Here is a 13,417-nt window from a genome sequence, read left to right on the forward strand (position 1 = left end):
TGTATAGCAAGTGATGTTATGTAACCTTGCCCCCTATGTTAATTGATCAATAAAAGGCTAAAGCCTGTGACTGGGCAGTAGAGAGAGGTAGGCAGGCTTTCAGTTACCTGACTGGGGGTAAGAGGTAGATACCAGGAAGAAAAAGAAAGGACAGGGAGAGAGGAGGAAGCTGCCATGACAGGAGATGGACCATGAGCACATGGCCAGGAGAAACAAGGGACACGTGGCAAGGATGTAAGCTAGAATAGTTCGAAATGTTCGATCTAGGTTTATAAATAGATTGTAAATAAAATACCTGGGTTATTTGGGCTAGCTAGAATAAATAATTCCTTTTACAAAAATGTTTCAAAATGAAGGTTTTATATTCTATGAACAGTCCAAAGCATCTATACAGCACACGGTGTGGCCCCCAGGACTGAAGAATCTGTTTCATGTAAGAAGGGTTGATCAGATGTACCTGCAGCAGATGATGTTAAATTTCTAGGAGCATGTGACTTACAGAAGCCTGGATAATTGAATCATCTTAAACAGAGTCCCCATTTCCTTGAGATCTAAGTTTCCACAGGGGAAAATAAAGTAGGATTGCACCTGAAACCCCCTTTTGCCTTTAAAGAACAAACTGCTATATTTTCTCATTTTTTTTGTTTATGATATGTGCACACTGGCGTGTTCCTTTCCTCACACCAAAGTAACAGACTCATGAATTACCTTCAGAGAAAGAAGGCATGTTCTAGTCTATCTAGCGTTAGATGCCTGTCATAGTGGGTGTCAAGGAATTGTCCTATAAATAACTATATTGATAACCTACTCTACAGATAGCTCAGATCATGTTCAGTGTCCTGGATAATTGGATAGCAAGGGTAGATATAAAGTCAAAAGACCTCTCTTGCCATTTTGGTGGCAGACTCAAGTAGATCTTTTTCTTCTTTCTATTCCTGTTTCAAAGTATGTTCACACTGTATTTGATGGAGGGAAGGGAAAGAAACAGAAATAAAAGAAAACATCAAGCAGAGAAAGTCAGAAGACAACCAAGAGAGGAAGTGAGCATGTCAACCTTGGGCATTTCATTTACTGGATTCCTATCTTGTGTCAAGCACCCCTGTGACCTGCCCATTGAAAGCTGTCAACAAAGGCAACTCTGACATGCTCCTGCCTGGATTCCCCTGAATACCTATAAAGAAAAATTCTAATAGACATACTATTTCCTACAAATCACAGAAATAATGGTGGTGAATTTCGTGAAAGGTTACATTTATTAGGGAAAAGGCAGCCATGCCCAAGCAACCGATGGCAAAAAAATGCTGTCAGGAAGGAAGGTCTGTGAGAAATCATGTTCCCTTTTTATTCCCAATTTTTGGTTTCTTCTCTCTTCTCTTCACTTTCCCTTCAATTGTCAGGCCAACTGAGAAATTTTGCAGTATACACTTTTTCTTTTTATCCCTGAGTCCAGACTCTTTTTTTCATTAGTTCCTTGTCTTTCCTGAAGCTCATCATTGTCTAGATACTTGCCCAGAGAATTTATGGAATCTCTGATTATAAATAATTTCTTTTAATTGTGTTCTTCTCCTTTAGCATTTTAATCATGTGAAATAAATGGTATCTTAAATGGGGAAGTCAAAATGACATAGTGGGGTGAACTTAAACTGTTCTTAGATTCCTTTTCAAAATGTTATCACTCCAATGTAATGGAGTAGTATGATCCATGAACAAGGAAGAGAGCCTAAATTGCATCTGAAGTCATACCAATGGACATGGGTACTTAAGAACATCAAACCAGACACACTCAAACTAATAGAAGAAAAACTAGGGAAGCATCTGGAACACATGGGCACTGGAAAAAATTTCCTGAACAAAACACCAATGGCTTATGCTCTAAGATCAAGAATCGACAAATAGGATCTCATAAAACTGCAAAGCTTCTGTAAGGCAAAGGACACTGTGGTTAGGACAAAACGGCAACCAACAGATTGGGAAAAGATCTTTACCAATCCTACAACAGATAGAGGCCTTATATCCAAAATATACAAAGAACTCAAGAAGTTAGACCGCAGGGAAACAAATAACCCTATTAAAAAATGGGGTTCAGAGCTAAACAAAGAATTCACAGCTGAGGAATGCCGAATGGCTGAGAAACACCTAAAGAAATGTTCAACATCTTTAGTCATAAGGGAAATGCAAATCAAAACAACCCTGAGATTTCACCTCACACCAGTGAGAATGGCTAAGATCAAAAACTCAGGTGACAGCAGATGCTGGCGAGGATGTGGAGAAAGAGGAACACTCCTCCATTGTTGGTGGGATTGCAGACTGGTAAAACCATCCTGGAAATCAGTCTGGAGGTTCCTCAGAAAATTGGACATTGAACTGCCTGAGGATCCAGCTATACCTCTCTTGGGCATATACCCAAAAGATGCCTCAACATATAAAAGAGACACGTGCTCCACTATGTTCATCGCAGCCTTATTTATAATAGCCAGAAACTGGAAAGAACCCAGATGCCCTTCAACAGAGGAATGGATACAGAAAATGTGGTACATCTACACAATGGAACATTACTCAGCTATCAAAAACAACGAGTTTATGAAATTCGTAGGCAAATGGTTGGACCTGGAAAATATCATCCTGAGTGAGCTAACCCAATCACAGAAAGACATACATGGTATGCACTCATTGATAAGTGGCTATTAGCCCAAATGCTTGAATTACCCTAGATCCCTAGAACAAACGAAACTCAAGACGGATGATCAAAATGTGAATGCTTCACTCCTTCTTTAAATGAGGAAAAAGAATACCCTTGGCAGGGAAGGGAGAGGCAAAGATTAAAACAGAGACTGAAGGAACACCCATTCAGAGCCTGCCCCACATGTGGCCCATACATATACTGCCATCTAATTAGACAAGATGGATGAAGCAAAGAAGTGCAGACCGACAGGAGCTGGATGTAGATCGCTCCTGAGAGACACAGCCAGAATACAGCAAATACAGAGGCGAATGCCAGCAGCAAACCACTGAACTGAGAATAGGTCCCCCGTTGAAGGAATCAGAGAAAGAACTGGAAGAGCTTGAAGGGGCTCGAGACCGCAAAAGTACAACAATGTCAAGCAACCAGAGCTTCCAGGGACTAAGCCACTACCTAAAGACTATACATGGACTGACCCTGGACTCTGACCCCATAGGTAGCAATGAATATCCTAGTAAGAGCACCAGTGGAAGGGAAAGCCCTGGGTCCTGCTAAGACTGAACCCCCAGTGAACTAGACTATGGGGGGAGGGCGGCAATGGGGGGAGGGTTGGGAGGGGAACACCCATAAGGAAGGGGAGGGGGGAGGGGGATGTTTGCCTGGAAACCGGGAAAGGGAATAACACTTGAAATGTATATAAGAAATACTCAAGTTAATTAAAAAAAAAAAAAAAAAGAACTGGAAGTGCAGGGCAGTTTTGACTTGGCATTAACTCCTGTCATCCAGAACAGAAAATATGTGTTATGATATGAAGAGTAGATTATTCATGTACTTATTTATATATTCTGTATTATGATCAGGTATTAATCAGTGTATTTTGTGCAGTTAAAATTGGCCAGTCGATTTCCTCCACAATGATGGGCATAAGACAGTCTCAACATGAGTAAGAATTCAGGAGGAGGAAATACAGTGAAACCTCAGTGCTACAAGAAGACACACATCTCACTTTAATACAAATTAAGGTAATTCTTTTTTTTTTATTAACTTGAGTATTTCTTATATACATTTCGAGTGTTATTCCCTTTCCCGGTATCCGGGCAAACATCCCCCTCCCCCCTCCCCTTCCTTATGGGTGTTCCCCTCCCAACCCTCCCCCCATTGCCGTCCTCCCCCCACCAGTCTAGTTCACTGGGGGTTCAGTCTTAGCAGGACCCAGGGCTTCCCCTTCCACTGGTGCTCTTACTAGGATATTCATTGCTACCTATCAGAGAACTACTAAAGCTGATAAACAACTTCAGCAAAGTGGCTGGGTATAAAATTAACTCAAATAAATCAGTTGCCTTCCTCTACACAAAAGAGAAACAAGCTGAGAAAGAAATTAGGGAAACGACACCCTTCATAATAGACCCAAATAATATAAAGTACCTTGGTGTGACTTTAACCAAGCAAGTAAAAGATCTGTACAATAAGAACTTCAAGACACTGAAGAAGGAAATTGAAGAAGACCTCAGAAGATGGAAAGATCTCCCATGCTCATGGATTGGCAGGATTAATATAGTAAAAATGGCCATTTTACCAAAAGCAATCTACAGATTCAATGCAATCCCCATCAAAATACCAATCCAATTCTTCAAAGAGTTAGACAGAACAATTTGCAAATTCATCTGGAATAACAAAAAACCCAGGATAGCTAATGCTATTCTCAACAATAAAAGGACTTCAGGGGGAATCACTATCCCTGAACTCAAGCAGTATTACAGAGCAATAGTGATAAAAACTGCATGGTATTGGTACAGAGACAGACAGATAGACCAATGGAATAGAATTGAAGACCCAGAAATGAACCCACATACCTATGGTCACTTGATTTTTGACAAAGGAGCCAAAACCATCCAATGGAAAAAAGATAGCATTTTTAGCAAATGGTGCTGGTTCAACTGGAGGGCAACATGTAGAAGAATGCAGATCGATCCATGCTTATCACCCTGTACAAAGCTTAAGTCCAAGTGGATCAAGGACCTCCACATCAAAGCAGACACACTCAAACTAATAGAAGAAAAACTAGGGAAGCATCTGGAACACATGGGCACTGGAAAAAATTTCCTGAACAAAGGTAATTCTTAAAAATTAAAAATTCTTATGAAGCTTTTGGCATATATACGGCTTTCAAGACTGGTGATTTTTGTTAAGATTCTTTGTGATACATTTTTTTAAAATTCTCTTTAAAAAAACAAAAACAAAGCTGCAACCCAGAGAGGTGGAATTCGTACAGTGCACTAGAATTAAAGTAAGAGGTAGAAGTGAGTTCAGTGGCCCTGACTCCTGGTGATCTATCTTCCTGAACAAGAAGACATAGAATGCTAATCAAGTATATAAAGTCATGTCTGGAATCAATTACTGAATTAGTTTTCTTAGAAGAATTTCTTCCTTCCAAATTTTTCACTTTCCTAGAAACCAGTTTTAATTCAGTGCTTTCTCTGACTTTGGCCATTCCTGATTCTCCTCCTGGCTTTTTCTAACACCTGTTCCTCTTCCGCTCCTGTATCTTTAGACTGATCATTTCATTTGATCCTTATAAGTGCTCTGGAAGTCAGTATGGCAAACTGATTCCCATTTAAGAAGAGAGAGGGGAGTGAAACAGAGGCAAGCTAACACTGTCTCCAAAGATACATAATGGTATATTATGTATCTTGGTTCTAAATGGTAGAACCAAGAGGGTGGTGTACCTCAGCCCATTTGCAGGTCTATGATTAGGATAGACCTTGTCATTTCTAGGGTGGTCAAAAGCTCTTTGAACACTGCTATCTTATAAAGAAGTAGTCCTGTGTTCTGATCCCAAACTGAGAATGCTTACAAACCAATGACTTATGAATTTGATATACAAAAAATCCCAATGAATGTGTATCCTTTCTTGTATAACATGCTCCAAAAACGGTGAGGAGGGAGCATGCTTATCATGCAAGGGAAGCTAAATATCGAATAATAGAATGTGCTCTCATAAAGTAAGGAGAAAATGAAGATAATTTTAACAGAAATAGGTTACTGTCTTAGTTGCTGTTCTAATGATATGAAAAGACACCATGACCATGGCAACTCATAAAAGAAAGCACTTAATTGGAGCCTTGATTAAAGTCTCAGATCTTTAGTGCCATGATAGGAAGCATGGCAGCAGGGAGCAGAGCTGCAGACGGGCATGTTCTTAGAAAAGTAGGTGTAAGCTACATCGTGATCTGCAAACAAGGAGTGAGAACTGTACCTAGCATGGGCTTTTGAAACCTCAAAGGCCAGTCCCAGTGACATATTTCCTCTAACAAGGCCACATCTAATACTTCTAATCCTAAAAAAGAACCGCCCTGCCGGGTGAGTAAGCATTAAAATCTGTGAGCCTATGGGGGCCATTCTTACTCAAACTACAGTTCCCAATCCCAAGTAGTCAGCCCTAAGCATACATACATATGAACAACAATAAGTGGACTCAGAAGTTGTGTATATGTCTATGTGCATGCAAGTGTGTATGTATATGTGTGTGTATATACATATACATGTATATATGTATATATGTAACAACAGTAATTAAAGAATAGATCGTGAATTTGAGAGGGATAGGGGATTGTGGCAGATGTTAGAGTGGGAGAGAGGGGTGGAAATGGTATAAATAAAAAAAACTTTGTATGAAAGTCTCAAAAAATTTAAAAATCTAATTAAAAACAAAGAGATGGAACACAGAGGGTGAAGAAACACCTGATAATGAGTATATGTAATCTGCTGACAAGCTGAGAAGATTCAGCCTGATGAACTCATTAATAATGAATGAATCCAAGCATACCGATAAAGCCCCAAATCTGACAATGGAACCAAGTGTATCATTTACACTAGGCAACCACCGTGCCAATGGCAAATGTCCCCAGCCTTCATTTGTTCCTTTTCCTGATCACTGATTTATTTAGGCTGGGCTTAAATTCACTCTGTAGCCTAGTAAGGCCTTGAACTTGTGATCTTCCTGCCTCAGTTTTCCAAGTACCTAAGATTATCAGTTGGCAGAAAAGATAAAAATAAGCCCGTGCTGGCTCAAAACAGACAAATTTGATAAGAACATAAGCCTTCTGAAGAAGTAACTTGGAACTTCCCAGTAACATTAAATGCTCAAAATTTGGCTTACCCAGCAACTCTGGTCAGCTCATAAATTCTTTTACTTAATCAAAAATTATTTTAAGGGGTGATGTACCAGGACCATAGTGGATGCTTGAAATATAGATGTGCATAAAATAAAGTCATTGCTTCTAGTTTGCCTTCTACTTTAAAGCATGGAGACATACAACTAACATGAAGACACATGCTGTAATGTCAGTGGAAACAAAGCAGGAGGGAGGCCCAGATGTGTTCCTGTAGATAGATGGTCGGGAAAGACTTCCTTGACTCAGTGATTTGGGATGATGTGATTAGGAAGAATTTCCAAGACCTAGAGATAGTACTGGAAAGGTTCTGATAAAGACACACACTTTGCATGTGTGAGGCACAGCAGGGCCAGTGGAGCTCCAGAAGATTGAGATTTTTTTTAGATAAAAATAAAAATAAACGTGTATTTGTACAAAGTTTCATGTGGTGGCTCTCTTTAGTTCTTTGAAATTTTATTTTCAGAACAAATGCCCTGAATTAAGTTATTCTCTAAAGAAAACTCATTTTCATAGCCCACTGTTTGGGAGTGTGACAATCTAAGACTTGTCCACCATGTTTACGGAGGCCTTCATGCCACGTGACAGAGGAGCATCACTTGGTGAGAATATGTACAAGAACATGTATGTTATACCTTCATTTCTGTTTTACATATAGGAAAACAGAGGTTCCCAGTAATTACAACACTTGAATCTCATCATCCTCTGATACGTGATCTTGAGGATGTCCCACCTCTTTAACTCTGATATTCACAGATGTGTTCTTGGGAATACACACAGCTTTTAGAATCATTTCATAATGGCACGAACTCCTTCTCACTATTATATTTAACTTTCCTTGAATTTTATGATGAATGAAGGAACTCATAGATGTGGAACATTTTGCAACATAAAACATAGTGGAAGTTGTAGGTTCTGTAAATATTTAATCTACCACAGGGGTGCTCAGCATGGTAGAAAGCACTGGATTTGGTGGCTCGGGTAGAATTTATATTTTGACACTTGTCATTTATGAAACTTTTTCCTCCCTGCTTGTCTAAGTTTTACTCCAGCAATAACTCTACCAACACACTGTCTAAGTCATACATCAAACTTCATTTCTGCCCCAGCCATCATTATTCCTGTTTATTTTCATCCCCAGTTATTGTAGATATAGCTAAATATTTTGAGCTCAACAAATTATTTTGGCTCAAATCATATTTCATTCTAATTTTATCCCCAATTTGTTTATTGCTATTGTAATGAAACTCTGACAGTACCTTGAATTAGAAGCCATTTTACAGATAAAGGCTAGATTCATAGTTAAGATTTCTGTTCCTTCCCACAGATGTTACAAATCTAGGGTCCCTAGACCAGTCACAGTACCTATCAACTGACTGCAAAAATCTAATAGGATTTTTCTTTTACTTAAGGTTCAATAATTCAATAAAATGGCTTAAAGAACTTGAAAGAGGACTATCCAGGTAATTATAGTCTTGTTATTGCACACAAGGCTATAAATCAGGACTAGCCATGAGAAGAGTCACATGTAACAACCGTCTTTCATGGAATCTGTATGTCTCAGAGAGTACACATCAATATATATAAAACCTCCTTACCCAGGAAATCTTCTGCCCTTTCAGATTGTGTCCTTGAAGCTTGTGAGCTTCTGTGTCCAAAGATTTTTATTAAGGGTCTATTATGTAGCATGATTGATTGAGCCATTAGCCAAAGGTTGAGCTTAATCTCCAGCCCCTTCTATGTTGGGCTGAATGTCAGGGTATATTGAACTATTTAATCATATATTTCAATACTATAATTCTATACTCACAAATTGTGTTCCTATAAGATGAATTGATTTCTTCCTTATGAATGCTATTTTTATCTCTTGCTTAAAATTATCATTTGCTATTCAAAAATCACAAAGATATTCATATGCACCTTCTAATATTTTCAATTACTACATTTTGTTGATTAATCCAGCTTAAGCTTATTATTTATCATTACTTTTGTTATCTCCTGTAAAATTAGATTACTGAGTTAGTTAGCTGTAAAGATTATAACCAGATTTAACTTCAACAACACAAAATAACTACCATTTATGTATTATTTTTTAAATACTGGGAATCATTCTGAGACCTTGACTTTTTCTCTCTGTATAAGTCAAGCGTCCATCCTTTAGGGACAGTTAAGAAAGGAATGGATCTAAATAATACACCAAATTTGAAGCCTAGAAACTTGGCTCCAAAAATTTGTTTTTAACTGACCTGTTATGTTATCTTCTAAACAGTAATACTGTATGTTAAGACTTTCAGATTCTTTATCCATCAACTCTCCAGGGTTTAGGATATACTCATATTCAGAGGAAGCTCTTAAGGAATCCAACAACCTCAGAGAATAGAGAACAGTAACCTGGGGCTATATTTGGTTCGGGTTATGCATATCCACCCCCTTATAGGAATGTACTTGGCACACTTTATCCTTCATGTGCATGTGCAATGCATACACCGCCCTCTTCAAACAACGAAACTATCAACCTCAGAAAGCATCTTATCCCCAACCTGCTATCCCTAACCAACAGTGTAGACCTTCTCACCACCAGGAACAACCATATTTAGACAATTTTGGTTCAACTGTATCCCCAAAGTGTCTGCGTCTGAAGAGGGACAGCTTGCTGCAGCCTGAACTGGTTTTGGCTGCATGCACAGTCAGGCCCACTGCATAATTTACATGGAACATCTCCTTTCCACCATTTTATGGATATGATTGTCATGTGTATGTATGATTAAACTCAGAGGCATTATGGGCAGAAACATGGGGAATAAGAAAAAATTGAATATATGACCTTGTGTGACAAGCGGAATATACAATCACCCAACTCTGACCCTTAGAAACTGTTACTTCTCTTGAACCCCATAAAAGGAAGCCCTAAACAATCCCTGGGTTCACTGAGTGTTCCCATCGACACTCAGAGTACTTGACAGAGTACACTTCTTTGCTATGGCTTTGCTGTCTCCCTTCTTTTGCAAAATCAGTTTGAATCTTTGTTTTCAGTTCTCCTACATTCAAACCTGGAAATAGCTGTCTGAAAGCCAGGAATTTAAAAAGATGTAACATTAATACACCTTTGATCAGTTCAATTAAGAATAAATCTTCTTAGCAACCTTGATATTTATATCTCTTTATGAGTAATCATCAGCTCTTAGATCCAATTTGAGACATGTTCACTTAAGAAACAAATGATGAATTCTCCATTCACAGTCTGGACTTCCAAGGTCTCCTAGGCATCTAGCAATGAATACTTTTTAAATGTCAGTCCCTTCTCTGGAGAGATAGGGACACTAGATTTGTCTGGTTGGCATCCTACTTGGCAACCCATTCATGGATAATTTTCACCTACTAGTTTCCCCCTAATGAGGAAGCAACATGACCTACATGAAAAACCAAGAGGCAGTAAATTCATCAGAACATCCAGGCACTAAGAGTAGCAATATTTGCCTAGAAGATTGAATTTACAATTCAAATCCTATCAAATGTTCTACAGGAAACCCTAAGTTGACCTGCCCTCTGAATCAGTGGCTGTTTTCTTTTTTCATACACTATCTCACACACCACAGTGTGAGTGTATTATAGCATTCTTCTTTCTGAAGAAGACTGCCTCAGAGGATGACTGGAAAGAAGAAGTGGAAGATATGAGAAACATGATCTGCACTCCAACATTCCTTCATCAGTGCTTTCTACATGCCCCTTGTTGTAGAGGTTCAATTCATGATCAGAATCTCGCAGCTCCTTGAGCCCCATTATATCGTATAACTTGGGCTCAATATGTAAAATCAGCTCAGAGGTAATGACTTCAGCAAGAGAGGTGCTAGAAGGAGAAACAAAACCTGACATAGAGCTGTCTACTTGAGAGTCAGTAGGAACCTAAAAGTGGGAGACTGTTCCTTATTTTTCTTTTTCTTTTTTTAAAAATTTAATTAATTATTTTATTTATTTACATTCCATCTGTTGCCCCTCTCCCTGTGCCCCCTCCCACAGTCCCTCATTCCGTTGCCCCTCCCACTTGTCCTGGGACACTGCTCTATCCACAGTTCCCTTCTCTGGGGCCTCAGGTTTCTTGAGGATTAAGTACATCTTCTCCTACTGAAGCCAGACCAGGCAGTTCTTTACTGTATATGGACTGGGAGCCTCGGACTAGCCCCTGTATGCTTCCCATTTGGTGGCTTTGTCTCTGGGAGCTCCCAGGGCTCCAGATGATTTGGGACTGCTGGTCTTCCTATGGGGTTCTGTCCCCTTTATCTCCTTCAATCCTTTTTTAAATTTCTCCACAGGGGTCCCAGACTTCAGTCCAATGGTTGGGTGTACGTATCTGCATATGTCTTAGTCAGCTGCTTGGTAGGGCCTCTCAGATGATAGCCACGCTCCTGTCTGTAAGTACCTTATAACATCAGTACTAGTGTCAGGCCTTGGTACCTACCCATTAAGTGATGGATCACAAGTTGGGCCAGCCACTGGACTGCCTTTCCTTCAGTCTCTTCTCCAGGTTTGTTCCTGCAGTTCTTTTAGACAGGGACAATTCTGGGTCAGAAATTTGTACTGTTCCTCAACTTGGGGCCCTCTCTATCTACTGGAAATGGACTCTTCATTTTCCCTCTCCCCACTGTTGGGCATTTTGGCTAAGGTCACCCCCATTGAGTCCTAGGAATCTCTCACATGCCAGGTCTCTGGGACTTTCTAAAGGGTCCACCCCAACCTCCTACCCCTAGAAGCTGCATATTTCCATTCATTTTCCTGGCCCTGTGGGCTTCTTTCCTGTTCCCCACCCCCAGACCTGATCCTATTTCTCTTTTCCCTTCCCCTCACCCACCCAGGTCTCTCTCTCCCTCTGGCTCCCATGATTATTTTGTTGCTCCTTCTAAGTGGGATTGAAGCATTCTCACTTGGGCCTTCCTTTTGGTTAAATTTCTTATAGTCTGTGGGTTGAGTCCTGGGTATTTTATACTCTTGGGCTAATATACACTTATCAGTTAGTGCATACCATGGGTCTGATTTACCTCACCAACGATGGTATTTTCTTGTTCCACCCATTTGCCTGCAAAATTTATGATATCTTTGGTGTTAATAGCTGAATAGTGTTCCATTGTGCAAAGGAACCATATTTTCTGTATCCATTCTTCTGTTGAGGGACATCTGGGTTGTTTCAACTTCTGGTTATTATGACTTAGGCTGCTATGAACATATTGGAGCAGTGGAGCACATGTCCTTGTCAGGTGGTGGAGCATCTTTTGGTTATATGCCCAGGAGTGGTATAGCTGGGTCTTCAGGTAGAACTGTATCTAATTTTTCGGAGGAAATGCCAGATTGATTTCCAGAGTGATTGTACTGGTTTATAATCCCACCAGCAATGGAGGAGTGTTCCTCTTTCTCCACATCCTTGTCTGCAGGTACTGTCACTTGAATTTTTGATATGAGCCATTCTGATTGGCGTAAGGTGGAATCCTCGGTCATTTTGATTTGTATTTCCCTGATGACTAAGGATGTTGAACACTTCTTTAAAAGTGCTTCTTGGCCATTCCAGATTCCTCTTTGGAGAATTCTCTGTCCTCCATTTTTAAATTAAGTTATTTGGTCTTTTGGAGGCTACCTTCTTTATATATTTTGGATATTAGCCCTCTATCAGATTCAGGCTTAGTGAAGTTTTTTTCCCCCTAATCTTGCCGATTTGTCCTACTAATGGTGTTCTTTGCCTTACAGAAGTTTTACAGTTACATGAGGTCCCATTTATCAGTTGTTGATTTTAGAACCTGAACCCTTGGTGTTCTATTCAGGAAGTTTCTCCTTGTGTCAATGAGTTTGGGGCTATTTTCCGTTTTCTTTTCTATTAAATTCATCGTATCTGGTTGATACGATTATGTTGAGGTCCTTGATCCACTTGGACTTGAGCTTTGTGCAAAGTGCTAAATATGGATTTATTTTTATTTTTCTATATGCAGACAACCAGTAAAACTAGCACAATTTCTTAAAGATGCTTTATTTTTCCACCATATGGTATTGGCTTCTTTTTAAAAATCACCCAGTCCTTCCGAAATCTCTTCTGGTTGACAAATAAGGGCTGTGGAATACACAGACAGACATGAAGATAAGAAAAGACACTTTAACCTCCAGACCTCAGTTTTCTGATCACAAAATAGGATCTGTTACTTGTGGCACCCTTGAATTAATAATGGAATTTTATATGCAGAGACTAATGGAATAGGAAGAAGTAATATGATGAGGTTAAGCATAGGTAATGCAGAACTAGACAGCCTCAGTGAAAGCTCCTTGTAAAATACCTGTGATGAAGCCCTGGGACAATTCCTTCAGTTCTTTACAGCCCAACCCCCATCCCACTGATTGGGAGAGATTACAATACTGTTTTACAGGGTCATCAGTGATATAAAGTAGTGCCAAGCAGAGGACAATCACAACAAAAGTAGTTGCCATTGTTACTATTGCTGGAAGGAAAAAAAAGGAGCAAGGCAACCAGGCAAGATGGTGCTCTGTATTGCAGATTTCTGAGGCCAGCTAATCTACCAAGTTAGTTCTG

This window comes from Rattus norvegicus, chromosome 7 (genome assembly GCF_036323735.1).
Source record: "Rattus norvegicus strain BN/NHsdMcwi chromosome 7, GRCr8, whole genome shotgun sequence".
Classification (NCBI taxonomy): Eukaryota; Metazoa; Chordata; class Mammalia; order Rodentia; family Muridae; genus Rattus; species Rattus norvegicus.